The sequence below is a fragment of the Paroedura picta genome, chromosome 11 (genome assembly GCF_049243985.1).
Source record: "Paroedura picta isolate Pp20150507F chromosome 11, Ppicta_v3.0, whole genome shotgun sequence".
Classification (NCBI taxonomy): Eukaryota; Metazoa; Chordata; class Lepidosauria; order Squamata; family Gekkonidae; genus Paroedura; species Paroedura picta.
In genome coordinates this window covers 34,605,697-34,630,228 of record NC_135379.1, presented here as the reverse complement: position 1 = coordinate 34,630,228, position 24,532 = coordinate 34,605,697, and the positions used below count along the sequence as shown (strand labels likewise).

The window sequence follows — 24,532 nt, the reverse complement described above, 5'->3', positions numbered from 1 at the left end:
ATAGAGTTTTTATCAGAGCATCACCTGGATGCCAGTGACATGATGATGTTTCTTCCTATGCGAAACCCACAATGAGGCCTAGGCTTTCTCCTCTTAAATCCCCTCATCCCCCATGGGTTGTCAGGAGGGACCTGACAACCTTATGCAGGTCACTTCTCACCCACTTTAAAATTAAGGCATAGTTATAACCTTTGTAGTTCCTAGGCACATTTTTGCATCTTGAAGGACTTCTGGAAAGAGAAATGATAGAAAAACAGAAATCCTGTAAATGTGATCATAGGTAATCCCTTAAAAACCAGCCTGGTGCAGTGGTTAAGAGCAGCAGCCTCTAATCTGGAGAACCAGGTTTGATTCCCCACTCATCCACATGCAGCCAGCTGGGTGACCTTGGGCCAGTTCTCTCTGAGCTCTCTTAGCCTCACCTAACTCACAGTTTGTCTGTTGTGGGGAGAGGAAGGGAAGGCAATTGTAAGATGCTTTGAGACTCCTTTGCATAGTAAAAAGCAGGGTACAAAAAACAGCTCTTCTATTTTTTCCAGGTTAACAAAGCATTTTGAAAGATCTCTTTGATTGCAAAGCAACCACCCGCATGTGATTCTTGCTGCTCTCCCCTTCTGTCTTTCCTTTGCAGCCAGCATAAATATGGCTAAACAGTTACATGGCTATTCTTGTTGGACACCTGTGGGACCCAGAGAATTATAATCTCCTCTGTTTTGTTAGTGGCTTCAGTGTTGGTTTAATCTAGGACAGAAAGACGTGGAAAGGGATGTACATATGTAAAAATTATGTAACTGCCCCTCAGTTCACTATTCTGCTTAACACTGAGGATTTAGTTCCCAGAACACATAAATTAAGTTTGCAGCCGAGTTCAGTCCCCCATGAGGGAGACAAGTGGACTTTGAAATGTGTGGATTAGCCCTCCGTTGCTGTAACACACAATACTTTACTGCACTGTTTTGCCTTGATCTTTATCTATGTGTATCGCCAACAATCAACATTTATCTTTATACTGCCACTTCATAAAAAGACACTTCTCCACTTTACTTCAAGAGAGCAAAAAGAAATACAGAGATTCCTTCCAATGCAAGATGTGTTGTTCCGGTGCCAAAACATCCCAAACCTCTTCAAAAGGACACTTCATCACAATGGCAAACAGAAGCCTTAGCAATCCTGGTCAAGCTGTGCAATGCTCACATTCAAAATCATGTTTGCTAGAGGAATCTTTTTAGAAAGTCCATTTTTAGGAACACGACACAAAAATACAGCCAGTGAAGCATCTAATGATCACAGGTAGCCAGAAAACAAGTAGCAGTAGACTATTTGAATAGGGGAAATGTGAAACATGCTGGACAAAACATGCTGTATATATTTTTGAGAAACTGTCCAAAAAAGTCAGATACCTTAGTTGAGCTAGCAACATCCCACTCCATCAAAGCTTCAGATGGGGAAATTAAGCTTGGAACGTGAATACTCTAAGGAGTCTTTGCTCCCATCTGCCCCAAAGGCTCATAACACTCCCTGTCTCCTGACTAATTATTTCTCGGCATCCCATACCAATCCATATATCTGAATGCCCCTCTCTCTCTTAAACTGCTGGAGGTGAAATGGGCTGTAACGTTACTTTATTTGCATGATCACCCCTGACAGATACCAGCCGAACTGTGCAAACTTACTGAGAAAGGGCTCTCTTGAGAACTCTTAGCCATCCGTCCAAGGAACTGTTCTAAATGGGATTATCAACCTGCTAAAATACTATCATTATTTTAAACTGCAGTTAGGTAATTCTTTTACAATGGAAAAACGGTGTGGAACAAGTACTTGCAGTTTGTTCATACCAATTTATTGCTGCAACATGAGTGGTAAAGTCGTCAGCTGGGACACTTGCCGTGCAAATGACTGTCCCTAAGTAGGGTCTGTTTTCTGTATTTTCCTTCCTATTTTTATAAGCAAATGGCTGCCAAGTGAAAAAAAGCCAGTGACAGAAACAGATTCAATAACCTCTTCTATCCAAGTTAGAGTTGTCAATGCATGCTTGTTATGCATACTTCCATGGATGAGTCCATCTATTGTAGTTATTAAAAAATTACTTCCACATCTATATAACATAAATAACAGCTAGATGGTGGATAGGAACCTATAGGTTCAAAGCTTCGCCTGGCCATAAATTTAGAGGTTGTCTTAGATATGTCTTAGCTCCACACCAGTAAAATGGGCATACTGATAATCTATGTGTCAGAGCATTAGGATTACCTGATAGAAGTGTTAAATAATCATGATGGGCTGGGGTGGAGTGGCCAGCATTTATCAAAAGGGAAGAGCCTATAGCTGCCTTTACTTTTCAGTTTCCCCGATTACATTTGCAACCTTAAAAAAATTATGCAGGAAGAGGATGAAAGAGAAAATGCAAATACTCTATGCAATGTTACCAAGACTAAAATTAAAAATAGAGTTACTCAAGGAAAGTACACATAAAAAAGCAATAAACTTTTAGTGTTATCATTAGCATAGTGCTAACTTTGGTGCAGATATAACACAGGACATTGCAGGTGAGATATTGCAGGTAACCCTGCTCAAATTTCTTTGCAGTAACATTTTTAATATGAACTGCAACTTATATTGCCTAAATACGCAAGGACATTTAATGCAACTTCACAATGCACCAATACCTCATGATTACAAATCTATAAAGCTGTCAAATCTAAAGAAATGTTTTTTTAAAATAAAAATAATCATTGTGGGTTATATCTCTTTTCTCTATTGTTAGATTCAAGTGGGTAGCTGTGTTGGTCTGAAGCAGCAGAACAAATGTAGAGTCCAGTGGCACCTTTTGGACCAACAAAGTTTCATTCAAGGTTTCATGTGCACGCATGCTTCCTCAGATGCAGTGTCATGGAATAGAAGTAATCAGTTCATATTTATAGGCAAAGTGTGAAGGTAAATTAGCATACAGGATAATGAAAATGGTTAACAGATTCCAGAAATAAATAGGAAAAAACAGCAATTTGGATTTGTTGCTCCAAATGCTTCCTGAACTCCTACCCACTCACACCTCTCTTATACCCGCAATTCATTGATGACATTTTTATTGTTTGGACAAACGGTTAAAGAAGCTCTGACACATTCCACCGGGCATACAATGACTTTCACCCCACCATCAACCTGACTATGAGCCAATCTATACAAAAAATACATTTTCTGGACACTACAGTAAAAATACACAATGGATACCTAGAGACCACCTTATACTGGAAGCGTACCGGCCGACAAAGATACCTGCATGCCTCTAGCTACCATCCAAAACACACCAAATGATCCATTGTATACAGCCAGGCTCCCCGCTACACCTGCATCTGCTCCCTACAGGCAGAGATTCTAATCTGAGGTATCTACAACAAACCCTTTTGGAACTTAAGTACCCACCTGAAGAAGTCAAGAAGTGAATTAAGAGAGCCAGAATGATACCCAGAGAACACCTGTTACAAGACAGGCCAAAAGAGACAGTAACAGAACACCACTGGTGGTCACATACAGCTCTCAGTTCAAAACAGTTCAACGCATCATCAGTGACTTACAAACTTTACTGGAAAATTACAGTTCTCTTTCACAAGTTCTGGGGGTAAACCTTTTCTTGCACACAAACAATCCCCTAATCTCAAACAAATCCTCATCCACAATAACACAACATCTAATCTGAACATGGATACTGATACCACAGCTTGCAACAAACCCAGATGTCAACTTTGCTGTCATATACATCCAGACAACACTATCACTGGACCCAACAACATCAACTATAACATCAAAGGCTTATTCCAATGCTCGTCTTATAACACTGTATATGCCATCAAATGCAAACAATGCTCCTCCATTCTCTACATATGCCAAAGGAAGGCAGCTGCCTGAAAGCTTTGCCCATGAAGTTGGGAGTTCGATCCCAGCAGCCAGCTCAAGGTTGACTCAGCCTTCCATTCTTCCGAGGTCGGTAAAATGAGTACCCAGCTTGCTGGGGGGTAAACGGTAATGACTGGGGAAGGCACTGGCAAACCACCCCGTATTGAGTCTGCCATGAAAACGCTAGAGGGCGTCACCCCAAGGGTCAGACATGACTTGGTGCTTGCACAGGGGATACCTTTACCTTTACCTTAAATAGACACAAATCTGACATCAGGCTGATAAACCTGTGGGGGAACACTTTAACCTTCCAGGATATTCAATTGATGATCTCAAAGTAGCTATTTTATTACAAAGGAACTTCAATAATAGAATGGAAAGGGAAATTGCTGAAATGCAAGTTATTACAACACTCAGAACAATGGAATCCCCAGGACTCAACAGGGACATTAGTTTCTTAACTCACTATATATGCTAACCTACAGTATCAGCAGTCCCTCAGAAAGGCCAAATGTCCTCTGTACTTTCTCTTTATTGGAATAACTGATTTGAACAAGTAGATTGTAATGTAACTATGACTAGTTTAATGCAATGTAGTTTGGAATGGTATATATATGCTTTTCTCTGGTCTGTAAACAGAGACAGCTGATTTGAACAAGTAGATTGTAATGTAACTTTGTTGTTGTTAGGTGCAAAGTTGTGTCCGACCCATCACGACCCCATGGACAATTATCCTCCAGGCCTTCCAGTCCTCTACCATTCTCCGGAGACCATTAAGTTTGCACCTACTGTTTCAGTGACTCCATCCAGCCACCTGACGTCCCCTTCTTCTTTTGCCCTCAATTGCTCCCAGCATTAGGCTCTTCTCCAGGGAGTCCTTCCTTCTCATAAGGTAGCTATGTAACTCATAATGTAACTATGACTAGTTTAATGCAATGTAGCTTGGAATGGTATATATATGCTTTTCTCTGGTCTGCAGAGATGCTCTACTTCAAAGAAGATGTGTCCATGCTTGAGAGGACAGGCAGGGGGCAGAAGGGCAAGATCCCTGCTAACTGCTGTCAGCAAGTGATTATCTTCCTGCCCATTATTCTCTTAATGTGGACATATTTATTGAACTCAAGATTTTCCCCATATAATTCAATCTTAAGTGGATAAAAACAAATCCAAATGGCTGTTATTTCCTATTTATCTCTGGAATCTCTTAACCATTTTCATTATGCTGTATGCTAATTTACTCACACTTTGCCTATAAGTATGAACTGATTCCTGTCATCCCATGACATTGTATCTGAGGAAGTGTGCATGCACAAGAAAGTTCATACTTTGAATAAAACTTTGTTGGTCTGAAAGGTGCCACCGGACTCTAATTTTTTTTCTCTATTGTAAGATTGTTCTTTGACAGTTCAATGAGATTTCTGCAAGCCTGTGAGTGAAATCCTTCAGGAACCTAATCAGCCTCCCAGGCAGTTTATCAGTCTAGAGCAGGGGTAGTCAAACTGCGGCCCTCCAGATGTCCATGGACTACAATTCCCAGGAGCCCCCTGCCAGCGAATGCTGGCAGGGGGCTCCTGGGAATTGTAGTCCATGGACATCTGGAGGGCTGCAGTTTGACTACCCCTGCTCTAGAGATCTAATGCTCCTCTCTTGTCCAAGACAACTTGGCCACCAGTAGGCCCTGACAGCAACTTGGGCCTCAGCCACATGCCAGCCCAGTGCCTTTGCCTTTACAGCTGGACACATCAGGAAGTCTTAGCCGGAGTATATTATGAAAGGAAGAAACCACTCAGCGGGACTCTTTCAGCAGTTCCTATGATACCATAACAGGCAAACCGTGAGCTGCAACCGGTTACCTTCCTAAGGGAGTTCGAGGTTACATATTTTGTGTCTGCTCCACTTCTACAAACAGGTATTCTTTCCCATGAGGCGGTGAGTAAGGAATCTGGCCAGCCAAGGTGGGCCAAGGCAGTGCCCTGGGTCATTCACTTTAAAACATCATTGCTTGAAAATAGCAATTAAACATTCCAGAGGTTTTGTTGTTTTTTCACTGAATCTCATTTTAGGCTCAGCGGAGAAAATCCAAGCAGGAGAATAAAAACAAATAAAGGGAAACACTACCAATCACAGAAGATCTCTAGGCAGCTTTGCTCTGGCAGGCCAAAAGTAGCATACCAATCAATCAAGGGACAAGCCGAACACAGAACGGAGCAATGTTTTGCCCGCTTTCATTACCTACAGCTCCATGCTGTTCTTCAGTGTCAAGATTAACTAAATTGATGAATTTGCCAGGGGTGAAATGCCTTGAAGCAACAAAGACATACGGACAATGGCTGGGGAGAGGATTGTCTGTTTTTATACCTTTTTGTTTTTAAAAAAAGCAGTAGATTCAGAAATATCATAACATCTAAGATAGCCACCCACCAACTCAGCATCACATTTTATGACAGCAGAAAGTTCTTTATGCTGTACTGCATACAGCACCACCACTTGTAGATATATTTTACTGGACCACACAACAGAATCGAGATTTATTTGTTTAAATAGCATTAACTCCACTTTCCTCCAACAGCTTCCAAAATGAAATATGCACACAAGCCAAATGTAACTTAAACAATAATTTACAACGTATCTTGCCTTGGGCCATATGTTCCTGAGTACCACCCAAGGGCTTCGGGTGACTACTTGATGGCTCTTCTCCCACTTGGTATTGACAAAGGGCCCAGGCTTCTTCTATCATGGTTCCCCCTCTGTGGAATCAGCTCCCAAAAGAGGTGAAGGAAGTTCCCATGTTGTAGATCTTCAAGGGTTTCTGATGAGCAGAACAACCCCAATAGCCCGGCTTAAACTTGGCTTGACAGAGCTTGGAAGTTAAGCAGGGTTGGCCATGGTCAGTACTGGGATGGGAAACCATACGGGAGATGAACCAACTCTGTTTGTCTCTTACCTGTAATGCTCCCATGGATGGGCTCACCATGAGTCAGTTGTGATGATGGCATATTCTTCTTCATAGACAGCATGCATATTGGGGGTGCGTGGGAGGCAGTTATGTAGGATTTGTTATTTTATTTTGGTTTTGACTCATAATGTTTTAATTATTACTGAAAGCTCTTGAGCCAAGAGGAAAGGTGAGGTATAAACATTTAAATAACTAAAACCCCCACAGGCTCCTAATCTGAAAGCAGGTGGTCACAATGGCATCCCAGGCTGCCAGTGGTTCATCCAGTTCCCAGGACTGCAGGCTGCAAGTCACGGGTTAAGAACCGGGGGCCAAATCTCCTTTTGGTTTATGGTCCAATCAAACACAGGCTCCAAGTATCTGTAGAAAGGGGAGGAGCAAAGGCTTATCCTAGTCAGCTGGCTCTCGTTCTGGATGAGAAGTTGGCATGCCACTCTACCCCAATGCACTAGTAGCGGCTCAGCATGGCTGCTGTCATGTATAATAGGTCATGTCCTACCCTTCCTACAATTAAGGGTGCACATTACCACAAATATACATTGCAGCTGTTTGCAAGTTAACTGTTAATAAACGGGGGAAGCAGAGTAAATCCTTCTAAATTTCACAATCCAGACAACAGCAATGAAAGAAAGAAAAAAGTTTATTGCTGGCATTTAAAGAAATCTCCTTAATGACCACTACATGGAAAACAGATAAGTGAAAAGTCAATAATCCCTATGAGTTTAAATCAACCGCATAACAAAAAGGACTGAAGTAAGATCTACTAGACTGTCATTTGCTACTGTTGCTACCTTTAAACGTCACATGCTTTGTGCACTATACTGTACACTTGTACAGTTTATTGACTTGCTGTTTTATAACCATGTGTCTTACGGTGCAATCGCCAATGGAATTACATCCTTCTAAACTCGCTGGCTTTAGAAGGGAACAACTCTGCGTCGGATGGCATTGCTAAATGGCGATATCGATAGAGTGGGCCTTAGCGGCCAGTGCTCTGCCTTGCATATAAAGGCTGCTCTGATCACACACAAGAATCACCCCATCATTTGTTTTCTGAGTTTCTGCCCAATATGGACAGGGATGAAACAGGACGCTAAACAGCATGCTCACACACCATGCTGGGAAATGTGCTTGGGAGTTTAAAAAGCAACACTTGAAGCTACTTCATGCTTTAGGATGCTTAGGGCTAATCCTGCGTTGAGCAGGGGGTTGGACTAGATGGCCTGTATGGCCCCTTCCAATTCTATGATTCTATGATTCAAGCCTGTGCTTTCACAACAAACTAAATACTAGAGTCCACTAAAGTTATTATTGCTCTACGGCAGCCTTTTTCAACCTTTTGACTGTGGAGGAGCCCATGACATTTTTTTCCAGACTTTGAGGACCCCCTGCCTTTACTACTACTACAGGGGCTCTGTCGGCTGGAAAGGAGAGTAGGAGTTGTGAAGGCAGCCTGGACCTCCCCATACCACACGACCACAGACCTTCCAGGGACCCTTTCAGAATTCCCTGACTGGGAATCCCTGCTCTACGCATATAAATATAATGTCACTGAGTAACTAGCCAGGGGTTCTTTAATTCAGTATTCTGAGTCTATGAAATAACAGCAACATAGAAACAATTTAAGTAAATGAACTAAACACTGCCCACCAAGCATACCACGTCATCATCAAATGTCACTCCCCCTCAGCCACAAGTAAAAAACAAAAATGAAGCAGTGCATAAAAACAGGAACTTACAACTCTGATTCTATGATGCTATGACCATGGCAAGAGGATTATACCCGTCCTTACCTTCCCCAAATCTCTTCCATTAACTTAACCAAGGTTAGATGTTTCAACTACACTGAAACTATCAATCACTCTTTCTCCCTGTCCATCTGTCTACCTAACTACCTACCTATCCACCTGTTCCCCCTATTCCTTCCCGCCCAGTCATCACATCACAGCTGATTTATAGCAAGATGTTCAGAGGTGGTCTGCCATTTCCTGCCTCTGTATCTTGACCCTGGTATTCCTTGGAGGTCTCCTACCCCCAGACTAGCCAGGGCCAACTGTGCTTAGCTTCTGGGATCTGATGACACCAGCTTGGACTATCCAGGTCAAGGTTAACATGTATCTGGGTGCTCCCCTAAGCTAGTATTTGAAACTATACTATCCATTTGGCACATTTTTATCCCATCCTGGCCCAAAGGAATTCAAAATGGTGCAGGTAGTTCTCCCATCCACACCTCAAATTATCCTCACAACAATCCTCTAAGATAGGTTTGGAAGAGAAAGTGAGACTTTCCCAGGCTCACACAGGACACTTCAGTGGCTGAATTATTGCAATCCAAGTTTTCTAATCCTGCTGAATACTGAGGCCCTGCAACTGAAGGCATGGGCCCACAACAGTGTCTTGACATGGTGCCTACTGGACTGTAAAGTAGGGGCAAGGTAGGCCTCAAGGGGGAGGGCATTCAAAAGGCACGGTGCTACCATTGAAAGTGCCCATCTTTAGCTGCCACCTGCCTCACCTCTGCAGACAGAGTCACAGAGAAAATGGTTTGGGAAGATGCTATTACTATATACCAGGGATCCCCAATGTGGGGCCTGTGAATGCCATGGCAATTTTCCTGGAGCCTGCCAAGTAGTGTAAGAAAGTGGGCAGGGCCAGGTGGGCTTTTGGCTATCAAGGCTTCTGAAAGGTCCCTGGAGAACTGATTTTTCGGTGAAGCTATTTAAGAAAGCATTAAATTGGGGACAGCTGCCACCACAGCATAAGGATCTCCGCCGTTTAAGTGATGTAAGCTGCAGGAGCCATCTGGTGACTCCACCTCCTGCAGCAGCCATTTTATGATGTTGCCCACCATGCTCTGACAGAATTCAAAAATTATCCACAGGCTCAACAAAGTTGGGGACAAACATTCATTGTATTATATACAGTGAACTGGACTATAATGAAAATCTCCTCTCTTTAGTTATGGCACCTGAGGTCCAAACAGATTAACAGTGATGACGTCTGTGAAAAAGCCAACTCAACACAATTTCAATGCATAGTTCTATTTCTGAGAGGAATCCTAAGATCCTTATCCATGGTTCCTCTATATATTTGTGACACAGCCTGGGGGGGGTGGAGCGTGTCCGGCTGTCCAAGTTGGAATAGGGCCAATCAGGGTACAGCTCCCTCCCTGGACACTAGCCACGTTCCTCTCAGATGCACCAGAGACAAAGAGAGACACAGAGCCCTGCCAGACCAAACACGAGCCCTCATTCCCTCCTATCGCTCCTGCTGTGAGGGAGGCAAAGAGACACAGAGAGAGTTGCTCCTGCTGCTACGGAGGGAGGGAGAGAGAGAGAGACAGAGAGAACTACCCCAAGCTGCACACCAGCCCTACAGCCCTCCTACAAACCAGCCCTAATTACCTGCTTTGCCTTCTGCTGCAAGGCACACCAAGACACCGGGGGGGGGGGGAGCGAGAGAGAGAGATCTGCACCTCCCAGTGTCCCCTGGGTCCTAGCCCCCATTGCATTTTTGCTTGCAATGGGCTTTCTTCCTAGTCTATATATAATCCTTCTCAGATGTATTCACTGGGCTTCTTAGGCTTTCTCTGTAAATCATACTGCGCAAACCAGTGCATGTTTACTCAGAAGTAAATTCTACTTTACTGGCTTAATCTTGTATAAGTAGGCATGGGATTGCAGCGTTAAAAGATCAAAAATACAACCCCTTTTGCTGGGGCAGTCAGAAGGATGCCGGCTTATTCTCAAGAGCGTAGTGAAGCTCTACTTAGTCTGGCAATAATCACTTCAATTTAGAAGCAAGTCCTAGTAAAATGATTCAGGCGAAATTAATCCATTTAGTATTGGCTCTGAAATAAAAAATAAAATAAAATCAAACTGTGCTGTTCCCTAAGGGGCTCATAATTCCCTAGCAGTGGCTTTTTAAATTCAGTTCTGGAAACTTGTATTTTCATATCAAGCAACTGTGGGCCTTTTTTCTCCTACCATTACAAAAGGATGTAAATTTTTGTTTTTTGACAAAAGCAAATAACCAACATAATGCCCTCTTTGGAATTTGTATTAATATCCAAGTGTGCATATTCTGCATGTCAACTGATTTCCCACAATTTTGTAATATTTCACAAGTCCTGGCTTAGAGGAGATGGGCACCTTTTTCAGAGAGCTATAGCACAGAGACCCCCAGTTTTCAAGAAACAGGTATGTTTCTTTTACTCTTTCATTCATCATTCATATACATCTCTATCTTGGGAAACTCCGGTGCTCTAAATGGACGTCACAAATTGCCCTCTGTATTCGTTTTTTAAATACTTTTTAATGTTCTTTTTTAGAAAATATTCTTGATACATTTTGCTTTATAGTGGTGACCACCTTCTTGATTTATGCAGGGAGTAGAAGGCTGGGCTACTTGGGGGAGGAGGAGCAAGGGCCAAGCTCTTCTACTGAACTGGACTGAGCCTGTTGCCCCTCCCTCAGCAGCATATTCCTAAATGCTAATGCTCTGTTTATTTTTGAAGTCAATCAGCCTCAATTCCTCAGGCCCTCTCCATCCCCCTCCGCCCCCATGCATGGAGCCACGATTGAAGATTTCTTGGCTTAGAAAGTCTTCGTTCAGATGCCAGTGGCCTGCATCTTGCAGCATCCTTCTGCTTACTCTAGTTTGCAGAACAGTATTTCACTGCAGAGCATATCCCTCTAGTACAGTCTATATATTTTTTTATTTATTCACCTCTCTAAGCTCCGTTTATCTCCTCAATGGGGGCCAAAAAGCATTGCCAAAAGGTGCTCTCGGCTCAAACAAGGCCAACATCTTGCATGAGTAGAAAGCGCCTCGCACCAAAGCAAGGAATCCCAAAGGAGGACAATGCTGCACATGCAGAAAGTATAGGCTCCAAGCCACTGTGTTGCAATGCTTGGATTCAGGCACCTGGATAAACTGGGGCTTATGTATTTTCCAGTAACAAAGACTATTTAGAATCTTGCAACTGAGGAAAGATATGGCAGTACTCTGTCATAGATTCACTGTCTTATCACTGTAGTAATCAGCTGTGTTGTCCACTAAATGCTACACATAGCAAATATCTTACATCTATCTGACATTGCCTGTCGCCTGCACTAATCTCACTCATTCTGGCCCCTGGAGCTCTCTTCTTGCTTTATAGTTCCTCACTTTCTGCTTGATGTAAGTCTGCACTGTCCCCATGATTGCTGGCTAAGCCACATGGCACAACATCCGGATTCTGTCCCTATCCTTCACTTTGTTAGACACAGGTATGCTCCCATCTTCATCTCTGGAATGCTGGCAGGTCTTCAGATAAACTGTTTCACTTTCCATATTAATTTATGACAACTCAGTGTTATGTTATAATCAACCATTAGCAATTGCTAATTTATGCAGCAATGCAGTACAATAAAACTCAATACAGTGCAGTATAAACCTCCATCCCTACTCTTGTTTTGAAATGATACAACAGCACCATTGGACAGAAATCACCCAGCGAACAAAAAGACCCACCCCCAGGAGGAAGGTGTGATTATATAATTATTAGCATTGCAAAAATGGGTGTGGGGGGGTACATGAAGAATACAGAAACATTGCTCCCTGCATTGGTTTAGCCTTTAAAAAATACAGACGTTCTTTCAAAAGGTAAAAGTCTCAAAGAGTTTGCTATTTTGAACATAAACATTACAGAGTGATAGTTATACACATAAGTAATTTGAAACTATTCCCCATGCATCATTACTCAAAAGAAAGTCCCAGTGAGTTTAATGAAATTTAGTTCCAAGTGATCACTTGACTGCAGACTTAATTTTGAGAAGAAGAAGAGTTGGTTCTTATATGTCGCTTTTCTCTACCTGAAGGAGTCTCAAAGCGGCTTACATTCGCCTTCCATTTCCTCTCCCTACAACAGACACCCTGTGAGGTAGGTGAGGCTGAGAGAGCCCTGATATTACTGCTTGGTCAGAACAGCTTTATCAGTGCCATGGAGAGCCCAAGGTTACCCCGCTGGTTGCATGTGGGGGAGCGCATGGCTCGCCAGATTAGAAGTCCGCACTCCTAACCACTACACTAAACCCAACTGTCATTTTCTGCCCAATTACTTGGAAGTAAACCATTGAACATGGTATGACTTATATCAAGTAAACATTCAAAGGATCCTGTTCTTTGGCAGTGATATTAAGAACAACTAGGGGTGCAACAATTCTACAAAATTTAGGAGCCAGACTGGAGCAACAAGAAGCATAGGAATGTTATTAAGTCTGAAAGAGCCTGCTTTTGCTGGTGGCTTCTGCTCTATCCCTCCTTTCTTCTTCCATTCAGGTAATAAGTTCTTGATAGGTTCTGGAGCTGAAGCTTACCTGGAAATCATAACTTTAAGCAACCCAGGTTCCCGCTGCCAGGTCCAGTTCTTAAGCACCAACAGCTACTGGGTGTATAGTGTCCTTAAAATAGCCAATTCAGTTGCAGTAGCAAAAATGTATACTGAGAAATGTACAACCACATTGTTTGCCAAAGACTCTGGGGGTGCTGCAAACAAGTCTGAGAGTGACAAAAGGCATTTTGCAGAGGTTAATTGTGTTGCTGCAATTCATTTCAAATAAAAGCAATTAACAATAACAAGAAAATCTTGCACAGTAGGCAGTAAAGCAGGGGGGACCCTTTGTAATAAGCACATTGTTTGTAACATGTATGTAGCTCTTAATAGATTTTTTAAAAATGTGTAACAGCAGATCAGTCAGAGCTGTGTCCATTTCCACATTATCAGAAATGCAGCAGATCCTCAGGACAAGAAACAAGCCAGGGAATTCTTTAATTGCAACTGCTCTTATCATGGGAGACAACTGATACAATTGGAGCTGGATCTTGCCATTAAAAAAACTGTGTACAGCAGCTGCCATGTATTTAAGAACAGGAAACAATAGAGCTTAATACATTCATTGAGAAACTTTTTTCCAAAATAGTTAAATGACCATTCCCTTTGCCAGTTTCTTTGAAGTTGGCACACCGGTGAAGAGTTATTTGTTGTTATTATTAACAATGAGAAAGCAAATCACCCCAAAAGTTCATTTCCATTATAAGAAGGGGAGTGGGGAAACCCTTTTATCATTTGTGTTCTTCACGCTACTACTTTATCCCTTAGTTCTGGGTAAAAGCATATTTCCTCACTTGGAAAAGAAGAGCAAGAACTAATCTGAAGAATTTTCAAACACCACCATAAATGGTCACACAGTAAACTGGGTGCTATCTGAACTCAGTGTTGGCAATTGGATTAATAGACCATAGATAAGTCAGCAGAATATTGCTGAAGTTCAGACACTCAAAGAGCACGGAAACCCTAACGCAGTTTGCTGCTGGACACACGAGTGTCCTCCTTCCTTTCCCCTTCTCTTCTTGTGCTGGTAACTCCCAGAAAAGCCAAGGGTCCTGATGAAGCTGTCACAGTTCCACCAGGCATTTCGCTGTGGAAGACAGAAGACGGAACTTGTCCATCAGGCCAGGTTGTGGAAGATCTGGGGTCCTTCCTCAGGATGCCCTGAACATCTAGGCCAGAGAATGCCCCCCCCCAAGGCTTGCTGGGCAGTGTGTGCAAGGGACAGGCTATTCTGGCCTGTGCTGTACTGGTGGGCTGGGAGGGAGTTGAATGGGGTTATGCTGCCAGGGGATTTCTAACTGTATTTTATTGATGTTTTACTGGGGTTTTATTGTACATCGCCAAGAGCTAGCTTGATCAATAAATCAAATAATAAATAAATAATTATTAAGAGTCAGCATGGCTTTCTCAAGAACAAGTAATGTCAGACTAACCTTACCCCCTTTTTCAAAAAGTTACAATCTGGATCGGGGAATGCTATGGATATAGTTTATCTAGATTTCAGTAAAGCTTTTGATATAGTTCCATATGATATTCTTGATGCCAAGTTGGTAAAATGTGCTATGGATCCTATTACTGTTAAATGGATCAAAAACTCGTTGACAGATTGGACTCAAAGGGTGCTTGTTAATGGTTTGTTATCCTCTTGAAGAAGAGTGACAAGTCAAGTGCCTCAGGGATCTGACCTAGGCCCTGTGTTGTTCAATGTATTTATAAATTATATTGATGAAGGATTAGAGGGGGCAAATTTGCAGGTGATACTAAAGTAGGAGGGATAACAAACACAGCAGAAGAATCAGGATGTTCTTCACAGTCTGGAAAACTGCGCTAAAATTAACAAAATCAATCTCAATAAAGTTCTGCATTTAGGTAGGAAAAATCAAATACATCATTATAGGATGGGGGAGACATGTCTTGTCATTAGCATGTGCAAAAAACATCTAGGGGGTCTTAGTAGACCATACACTGAACATGAGTCAGAAGTGTGACTCGGTGACTAAAAAGGCAAATGGGATTTGGGGCTGTATAAAAAGATGCATAGTGTTTAGCTTACATAAAGTGATGATACCGCTTTACTCTGCTCTGGTTAGATCTTGCCTACAAGTACTGTGTTCAGTTTTGGGCACCAACTTGAAGAAAGATGTAGACAAACTGGAGTGTGTCCAGAGGAGGGTAACAAAGATTATGAAGGGTTTGGAGACCAAGTTGTATGAAGAAAGGTTGAGAGAGCTTGGTCTGTTTAGCCTGAAGAGAAGACAACTAAAAGGTGGTATGATAGCCATCTTCAAGTACTTGAAAAGATTTCATGTAGAGGATGGAGCAGAGTTGTTTTCTGTTGCCCCAGAGAGTCAGACCAGAACTAATAGGTTGAAATTAATTCAAACAAATGTTCAGCTAAACACCCAGAAGAAGTTCCTGAAAGTTAGATTAGTTCCTCACTGGAATAGGCTTCCTTGGGAGATGGTGGAGTCTCCTTCTTTGGAAGTTTTTAGAAGAAGGAGAGTTGGTTCTTATATGCCGCTTTTCTCTACCCGAAGGAGTCTCGAAGCAGCTTACAATCTCCTTCCCATTCCTCTCTCCACAACAGACACCCTGTGAAGTAGGTGAAGCTGAGAGAGACCTCATATCACTGCTCAGTCAGAACAGCTTTATCAGTGCCCTGGCGAGCCCAAGGTCACCCAGCTGGTTCCATGTGGGGGAGCGCAGATTCAATCCTGGCTCACCATTAGAAGTCCACATTCCTAACCAATACACCAATTTGGCTCTTTTAAGCAGAGACTAGATAGCCATCTGACAGAAATGCTGATTCTGTGAACTTAGGCAGATTGTGAGTAGCTGGGCAGAAGGGATTGTGTCAGTGCTTGGCTCTTGTGGCCCTTTCTTGCATGCCCAGGAAAATGCTGATTGCCACTTTGGGGTCAGGAGGCAAATTTCTTCCAGGCTAGACTGGCCAGGATTCTGAGGGGTTGTTTTTTTTTTGGGGGGGGGGCATTATCTGCGCATGAAATAAGGATCTCTATGGGTAGGAAGGTAGTTGTGAGTTTCTTGCATTGGACTAGATGACCTTGGAGGTCCCTTCTAATTTTATGATTCTCCTAGGGACCAAGCCCGTTGCATTCAGGAATACAATGGGCGTTAGATTGGAGTGGGGTGGAAGAACTCTGAGGACGGCCTCCCCTCCTTCCCAGGACTTGGAAAGGCTGCAAGCAGCTGTTAGGGAACTCACAGGAAGGGGCAGCTCTCATGCAGCAGGGATCTGCAGCCTCGAGCCTCAGAGGTAAGTGAAAGGAGGAAGGGGTGGTTAGGGGTGGGGGACAGAAGGCGATTGGTTGGCCCCTGGACAGGCAGGCAAGCCGGTTGGAGGAGGAGGCACTCAAGAGTGGGACACCTACCCTGAGTGGATCTTAAACGCTGAGTAGCACTTAAGCCATGAGACATACTCGTCCTCCAAGCCTTTACCAGAAATATATTATGTGGAACGGATGAACACAGACATTTCCGAGTCTCCTCTTTATTTTGGCTTTCATGCTAACAAAACCTAATCTCTTTGTATAGCACTGTTTTCTATTCCTTAGAAACACTCTTATCTATTCCACAGAGAAAGCTGAACACTTGATTCACAAAATTACTGTGTACTACGAATACAAATCAAATGTCTGCTAAAGGGGAATGACATGAAGTCCATATTGACAATTTAGAAACAGCAAACAGTAGACTTTAAAAATTATTCTCACACTATGAATGCATTTGCAATATGCCTTATTTAGGCATGGTAGATGATGACTACTACTGAGCATTCTACCAAGAACATGTAACCAGCATTGTTGTAATGTCATATTGTGTTCTAGGAATACTATACACCATCTGCATTATTTTTTAAATACACAAATATTCCAGAGTCTATTAGCTATCTGGCAAATCAAGCTGATGGGTGCAATGAAAACTTTTGAGATGTGCAGATATAAAAATCTACAGAGGCCCAGAAGAACTGTTTGATTCATGCTGGCAAGGTGCTAATTCAGGCACCTGTCAATGACACTTCAAATGCATTAAGATCTATACGTAGTCCAACTAACTGATTTATACCCAAAAACCTTCTGGAAGATGCCAGTGACATACATTCTGAGCAAAAGTCAATGCATCTTAAGTTTCCATTGACACAGAGAAGAATAACCCATACATCAAAACAGAAAATGCTTACACTCAATTAAATGTGTTGGCAATGAGTCACAAGCAGCAGCAATCAACCATTCCTGTGCCAGAGGAATACCGCTATTAAGACTGATATGAAACAAAGATCAATGGGTTGTCTTTTCAGCCGCTCCTGCCTCCTACCTTGCACAATGAAGGAAAACTCCACCTATAGTCTGACACCATTACTATGACTGACCTTTTAGGACAGGGGTAGTCAAACTGCGGCCCTCCAGATGTCCATGGACTACAATTCCCACGAGCACCCTGCCAGCATTTGCTGGCAGGGGGCTCCTGGGAATTGTAGTCCATGGACATCTGGAGGGCCGCAGTTTGACTACCCCTGTTTTAGGACCTCAACAAACCAAGAGCACCGCAAGTACCTAGAGCAGAAGTATGGGTTCCAGTATGCACTTATAATGATAGAGGCGGTTTCTAAAATAATTCAAAGTAGAAACTGGGTACGTGGTTGACAATGTGGCCAAGGAAGTTCAATGATGGTAAGTGTCAGGTGATTCACACTGGGGCAAAAATCATATCTTCAAGCATAGGCTACTGGGGTTTAAACCTGCTGAGACTGAGAGGGAAAAAGATCTTGTAGTCACACAGTGGACAATTCAATGAACATGTCAACACACTGGGGTGAAAAAGGCAAACTCTTTGTTATGGATTGTTAGTAAAGGGACTGAGAATAAAATGGTCACTAATGCAATGCCCTTGTATAGTTCTATGGAGTGGCCCCTTTTGGAATATTGTATACAGTTTAGATCACCATACCAGGGTAGGGCACTTTGGCGCCTGAAGCGGCCAGTCTCTCCCGGTGCAGCCAGAGCCGCGTCGCGTGGGGGGAAGGGAGGCACGGGCATCGGAGGGTGCAAACATGCGGAGCTCCATGCCTGCGTATGTGCACCTGCTGGCGCTCTGACGGGTCACTTTGGGCGCCGGCATAGCCAACCCTACACCATACCTCCAAAAGGACATTGCAGAGCTGGAAAAAACAGAGAGTGGGGCAACGCAGATTATTAGGGGGCTGCAAAACCATCCCTATAAGGAAAGGCCGAAGAGTCTGGGACATTTCAGTTTAGAAAAAAGAGGTGATGTGATATCTGTTCCAATTAATATTTCTGGTAAGGCCTAGGAGGAGGAGCTGGTCTCATGGCTTAAGTGCCAGTCAGCGCTTAACACCCACTCAGGGTGGCTGTCCTGCCCCTGAGTGCCTCCTCTTCCAACTGGCTAGCCTGTCTGTCCAACAGCCAGCAAATCGCCTTCCGTCCCCCTCCCGTAACCACCCTCTCCTCCTAACACTTCCCTCTGAGGCTCAGAGTCTGCAGATCCCTGCCGTGTGAGAGCTGCCAGTGAGTTCCCTGCCCAGGGGCCTCCAGCCTGCAACCTTTCTGGGTCCTGGGGGGAGGGAGAGGCCATCTGCATAGTTCTTCCACCACCACCCCATCCCCAATCTAGCACCCGTTGTATTCCCGAATGCAACGGGCTTTGTCCCTAGTAGGTTTATAAATGGGGTAGAGAGAATTGACAAAGAGAAATTTTTCTCCCTCTCCTCAATTACTAGAATTCAAGGGCATCCAATGAAGCTGGTGGGCAGTAGGTTCAGGACTGACAAAAGAAAATACAACATCACAGAGAGTAATTAAATTATAGAATTTGCTGTCAGATTATGTAGTGATGGTAACACTTTTAAAAGGGGATAAGATAGATTCATGGAGGATAAGTTTATCAATGGCTACTAGCCATGGTGAGTGAGGTGAACCTCCATCTTGAGAGGCTCTCTCACCCTCTGAATCTCACAGCTAGGAGGCAATAACAGAGGAGAGCCTCAGTCTCTATGCCCTGTGGGTGCCCCTCCAGAGGAAGTGGTTGGCTACTCTGATCCAGCAGAGCTCTTCTTAGGTTCTTAAATCCAGAAGATGAGCAGTGGGGTCCCACAAGGATTGGGGTTGGGCCCGTATAATTTAATTTATTCATAAATGATGGTCATAGTGGACAGCTTAATGAAGGTTTAGTATACCTTCATAGGAAAGACCACCTACACAACAATTGAGAGTACACAACATTCCTTTCCAGTGCTTATTAATTTCCTAACATTTTATTTACTACGTTCGTCAAAAAGATTCAAGGCAGATTCAGAAAGAAAATGACACATTAAAAGAATTGTTGTAATATTTTTTATTAGAACCAGCCAAACTGACACAAAATATGCAAATTTTTGAGCTCAGCATAACTCTTTGTCAGGCTGGATGTTACAAAATTTAATTAAACAGAAGGCCACTCCTAAGAAACCTGCCTTCTGCCCTTCTATCTTTTAAAATGTTGTAATATCTAGCCTGGTGAAGAGTCCGGGTGAGCTCAAAAGCTTGCCTGATGTTTTGTGTCATTTTTGTTGGTCCTAAAGAAAGTTATTAAACAGCTACTACTCTTGGTTTTAGATTTCATAAAAATCCATATGGATGACTGTACTTTTTTTGTGTCAACATAATAACCACAAGGAGGCTGTTATTTGATCTTAGGGATCAAAACAGAAGGCTGGGGGAAAGGCAACTACTGGTAAAAGATAAAGGTCATGTCTGGGTCATGTCTGACCCTTGGGGTGACGTCCTCTAGCGTTTTCATGGCAAACTCAATACGGGGTGGTTTGCCAGTGCCTTCCCCAGTCATTACCATTTACCCTCCAGCATAGTGGTCCCCAACCAGCAGGCCGCAGGCTGGTGCCGGGCCATGAAGGCCTCAGCGGCGGGCCACGGCTCCTTCTTCCCTCCCCCCCTGAAGCGAGAAGCTCGCCAGGCTGCGAGCAAATCGTCCGCTTCTCGCTTCGGGAGGGGAGGGAAGAGAAGCTTGCCGAGCCGCAAGCTAATTGGCTTTAGCGGCCGATTTGCTCGCAGCCCGGAGGGGCCAGGAGGGGGAGCCGCGGCCGCCAGCATGGTGGCAGTGCAAACGCGCATGCGCGGACTGCCTGCCGGGCGCAAACGCGTGTGCGCGGCAGTCCGCGTACGCGCGTTTGCGCTGGGGCTGCCGCGCATGTGCGGGCCCTCGGGCCGCCCTCTCCACCCACTACACTGCAGCGGTCCACAGCAAGCGAAAGCTTGCGGACCGCTGCTCCAGCAGGCTGGGTACTCATTTTACCGACCTCGGATGGATGGAAGGCGGAGTCAACCTTGAGCTGGTTGCTGGGATTGAACTCCCAGCCTCATGGGCAGTGCTTTCAGACTGCATGTCTGCTGCCTTACCACTCTGCACCACAAGAGGCTCTAACTACTGGTAGGACAACACAAAGAATATCCTATAATCTATACACAGAACAGTAAACGCAGCTACTGTGACTGATTTTATTATATATGAATTCAATAAATACAACACAACAGAAAATGCTCTTGACTTGCCACAAACTTAAGCACTAAAACCATTACCTCCCATTTTCGTGAATATGGATGCTATAAAACCTGACAAAAGAGCACCTGTGCTATACTGATGCTGTCCTGCAAACATGTGCCAAACAGGCCTAGTGGTGTCCAAAAACAGGAAACAAAATGCCAGAACCCTCTCCCTGACCTTCACTTAGCCTCTCCAGTCAGCCATTTTTTTAAAGCAATCTCTTAATTTACTTAATAAGATTAGCATATTTAGAGCCACTTTCTGGTAGCAGCAGCAGCAGGAGCAGGATTCCTTCTGAAACTGCCTGCTGTTTCGCCAAGCTTCTATTAGTCACGAGAAAGAGAAGTGCTGTCACAAACTCGCCTAACAAGTTGTGTAACTGAATCCGAAATCAGAAAAGTGTTGACACCAATAAAGATTACACTCACCCAAAATAAAACCAGTATAGACATCTATTTTTCAGCAGGATGTTAACATATATTTTACATATATTTTATATAAATCTTGAGAAACCACATGCTTGAAATTTGACCTACCTCACAAGGAAGAATTAAAATACATTAACTGGAGAGGTCTAATGTGGGCCTGTGTCTACCCAAAGCCTGGATTGTTCATAAGCTTTAGAAAGCACACTCTCTGTTCTAGATGTTAGCTGAGGTAGAGAATTATGGCAAATGACTTGACAGGGCGACCCTGTAGGGCACTGGTCCCCAACCTTTTTATCACCGGGGACCAGTCAACGCTTGATAATTTTACTGAGGCCCGGGGGGGGGGGTGTAGTCCTTTGCTGAGGGATGTTGCCACTGCCTGCTCCACTTGCTTTCCCACTGGTGCCCCTGACTTCCTGCCGCCCACTGGGGGGCACTGACATCAGCAGCTGGGCAGTGCCACGCTGAGGGGGATCCCCAGCTATGGCAGCCGCTGGAGATCACCAAAGGTGAGCCGGTAGCAGAGTGGCAGGGCAGCCCCTGAGGCAGCAACCCGGGAGGAGGACAAGGAAGAGCCGCGGCCCAGTACCGATTGATCCACGGACCAGTCCTCGTCCTTGGACCGGGGGTTGGGGACCGCTGGGGTTTTCAAGGAAAGAGACATTCAGAGGTCATTTGCCACTGCCTTCCTCGGCATCACGACTCTAGTATTCCTTGGAGGTCTCCCATCCAAATGCTAGCCAGAGCCAACCCTGCTTAGCTTCATTAGGCAAACTGTGGCTGAGTTAAAGTAATACTATGTTTGGTCTTAAGGATGGTTCCCCAAATACTGATATTCCAAAGCAATATGGTCTTGGGACTGAAAATAAAATAATGGGTTCAAACACAACCTTAAAATGAGCCACCTAAAATATGGCAATGAATTTGGCCATCTTCATAGCCTAAAAATAGTGTGGTAGCTCAGAAAACCAGTTCATCACGGAAATCAGGTGCTGAGAATTAACTCAGCTTCATACTACCAACCAATCAAAAGGTGAGAGCACTTTACCATCACTAAAACAACGCTCCAGTCTGCAAGAAAAGAGAGCAATATTTCACAGCCTGCAATTCATGCAAATGAGTTACTTTGTCCAAGTTTGCTCAGTTGCCTTCCTTTATTCTGTACCTGCTATGTGGGTATCGGAAGGTTTTGTTGAACTCAGTGGGACTTGCTTTTGAATAAATATGTGCAGGTTTGAACAAGTGCAGAAATGTGCGTGTGGTGCAGGGATAGAGAGAAACAAGGGCAAGGAACACCTCTGAGAGGAACAGCAAAAGAAAATTTTTAATAATTCACTTCTGCTAGCATGGTCAGCTCTGCTACTATCAGGTCCAGATTTCAGCGGTCCTAGCTGATACATTTGCTACATCTGCTCCCAACAGATACATTTGCAAGGCCTGCTTTTTGCAAGGGAAACCAAATTCTTATGCCACGTAGTATTTATATACTTGGTACCTCATAAAAACTCAAATTGCTATTCCAAATTGGATTATCTATTTTTTTACTGTGGCTTGTATTCAGTACTCTTCAAACAGAGTTCTCCATCCCTCGTGCCCAACCCTTAAGCTAATGCAGATGGCTTTAGCTCAGGGGTGGGCAACTGTCAGGGGCTCATGGGAATTGTAGTCCATGAACATCTGGAGGCCACAGTTGCCCACCCCTGCTTTAGTTTATCCCTCCTGCTTTTTGAAACATTTTGTTCACATCAGGGAACGTTTTACTACCAGACCACTGGTAACTAGACCCTCCTCCCCCGAAAAGCACTTTTTCTCTTTGATCTGCTCCAAACCTTCCACTTCCACAACAGCAGTGGACTTGTTTTGTGGGCAACCCTAACACCACAAAGAGGATAAATATGCAGGCCAGTGGAGGCCCCTGCGTTCAAGATATATAACGTATTTGGCACAGATATTTAATACATTTGTGAAAAAAGCATGCATGGACATCTTGTCTAAATCCCAAAGATAACTAATCACTGTTCATTTGACATTTCTCTTCCATGCTCTTAAAACTTTCCACAAATCAAGTAGAAATACAGAAAGATCCTCTCTGGGAAATAGGACTTGTACATTTTAATACTCCTCTGAGATTCTTTGACATAAACGTCAACTGCAGTAGTCAAATCTTTTAAAATGCATTTACTGCTTCATATTTGCGTGCTCTGGGCAATTAATTTCATAATTTTAACTGCCATCTAATAAAATGGCAAGATGCAGCAGTTACCCACACTATAAAGTGCCTGCTTCCCTCACCACTTTATTTCAGAGGAGCAGCCATTTCTACCCTAAGAGTGTACTTTAGTTTTACGGTCATTGCCCTTCTCTCCCCCCCCCCCACCCTCCAACTTATTAATTCTTGACAGGCTTTAGGATTTTGTCTGCCACTTTACAAGCCATCTCTATAGGACTTTTACAAGCAGCCTGCACAGGCACAGCTTACAATGAATGATTCTCTTCCGAAAGAAACAGTAAGATGGGCCAATGGAACATATTGTTAAATCAAGCACAAGGCAGGAAAAATCTAGAATACTGGCAAGCCACAAAACTTTCATCATATTGTTTGGCAATCCATATTTATATATCCCGATCCCCAACTGAGTGGCAGGGGAAGGCTAACTAATTTACAAGGCAGCAACCCAGGAATGTGCAATGTCAAGTTCAACATATCTCATCCACACTGAATTGTGCGTTTTTCAGACTGGAGGAGTAGCTCAGCTCCCTAAACTAGCCTTATCCATAGAAAGGGTGGAAGAACCGGTGATTTAAGCTACATTCAGCCATATACCATATTGTTCAGATACTGTATTGCTTGGATCCAAAGCTCTGTTTTCGGAAAAGGCAAGCACTTCTTTTCATGTACTCTCAAGGGTGTGACAAGTTCCTCACCCTCTAATACAGCCCCCTGTGCCACATTCCATAGTGACTCTTAAGCCTTTGGGGAGGGGTTTTTGGAGGTGCAGATTGCAGGCAAAGGAAGAGAACTTCCAAGCCCTCCATGTGCAAACAGAAGCGCTCCTTATGCAATAGGATCTTGCAATCAGGCTGTGGACGTTTATTTATATTTATTAGGGTTTAAGTTGCTGTGCCTCTTTAACATTTTCCTCTTTGCCATTTAAGAACTCCAACCTGCTCTCTTGAAGAAGTGTGGAGAACTTAATAACGTGCCTCAGCCATTTTAGCAGTGTGTTAATCCCTACCCACCCACTTCCCTCCCAAATCCTGGGGGCTTCCACCTAGGCAGTAATTCAGTAACAACTCATGCTAAGACTG

The 24,532-nt window shown here is 43.6% G+C and overlaps 2 protein-coding genes across 4 annotated transcripts in view; one reads left to right on the top strand and one right to left on the bottom strand.

The window, feature by feature from the left end:
* The window catches only part of NKIRAS1 (NFKB inhibitor interacting Ras like 1), a 36,669-nt gene extending 31,651 nt beyond the window's left edge, over positions 1 to 5,018 (top strand). Inside the window, exon 6 of one of the 2 annotated variants that reach the window (XR_013225688.1) lies at positions 4,581 to 5,018. The gene's annotated coding sequence lies outside the window, so the exon portion shown is untranslated. The remainder of the gene's footprint in view (positions 1 to 4,580) is intronic. The other variant, XR_013225686.1, reaches the window with a different exon arrangement.
* The window catches only part of LOC143821115 (ubiquitin-conjugating enzyme E2 E1), a 68,620-nt gene that overhangs the window by 12,699 nt on the left and 31,389 nt on the right, over positions 1 to 24,532 (bottom strand). The window lies entirely within an intron of this gene.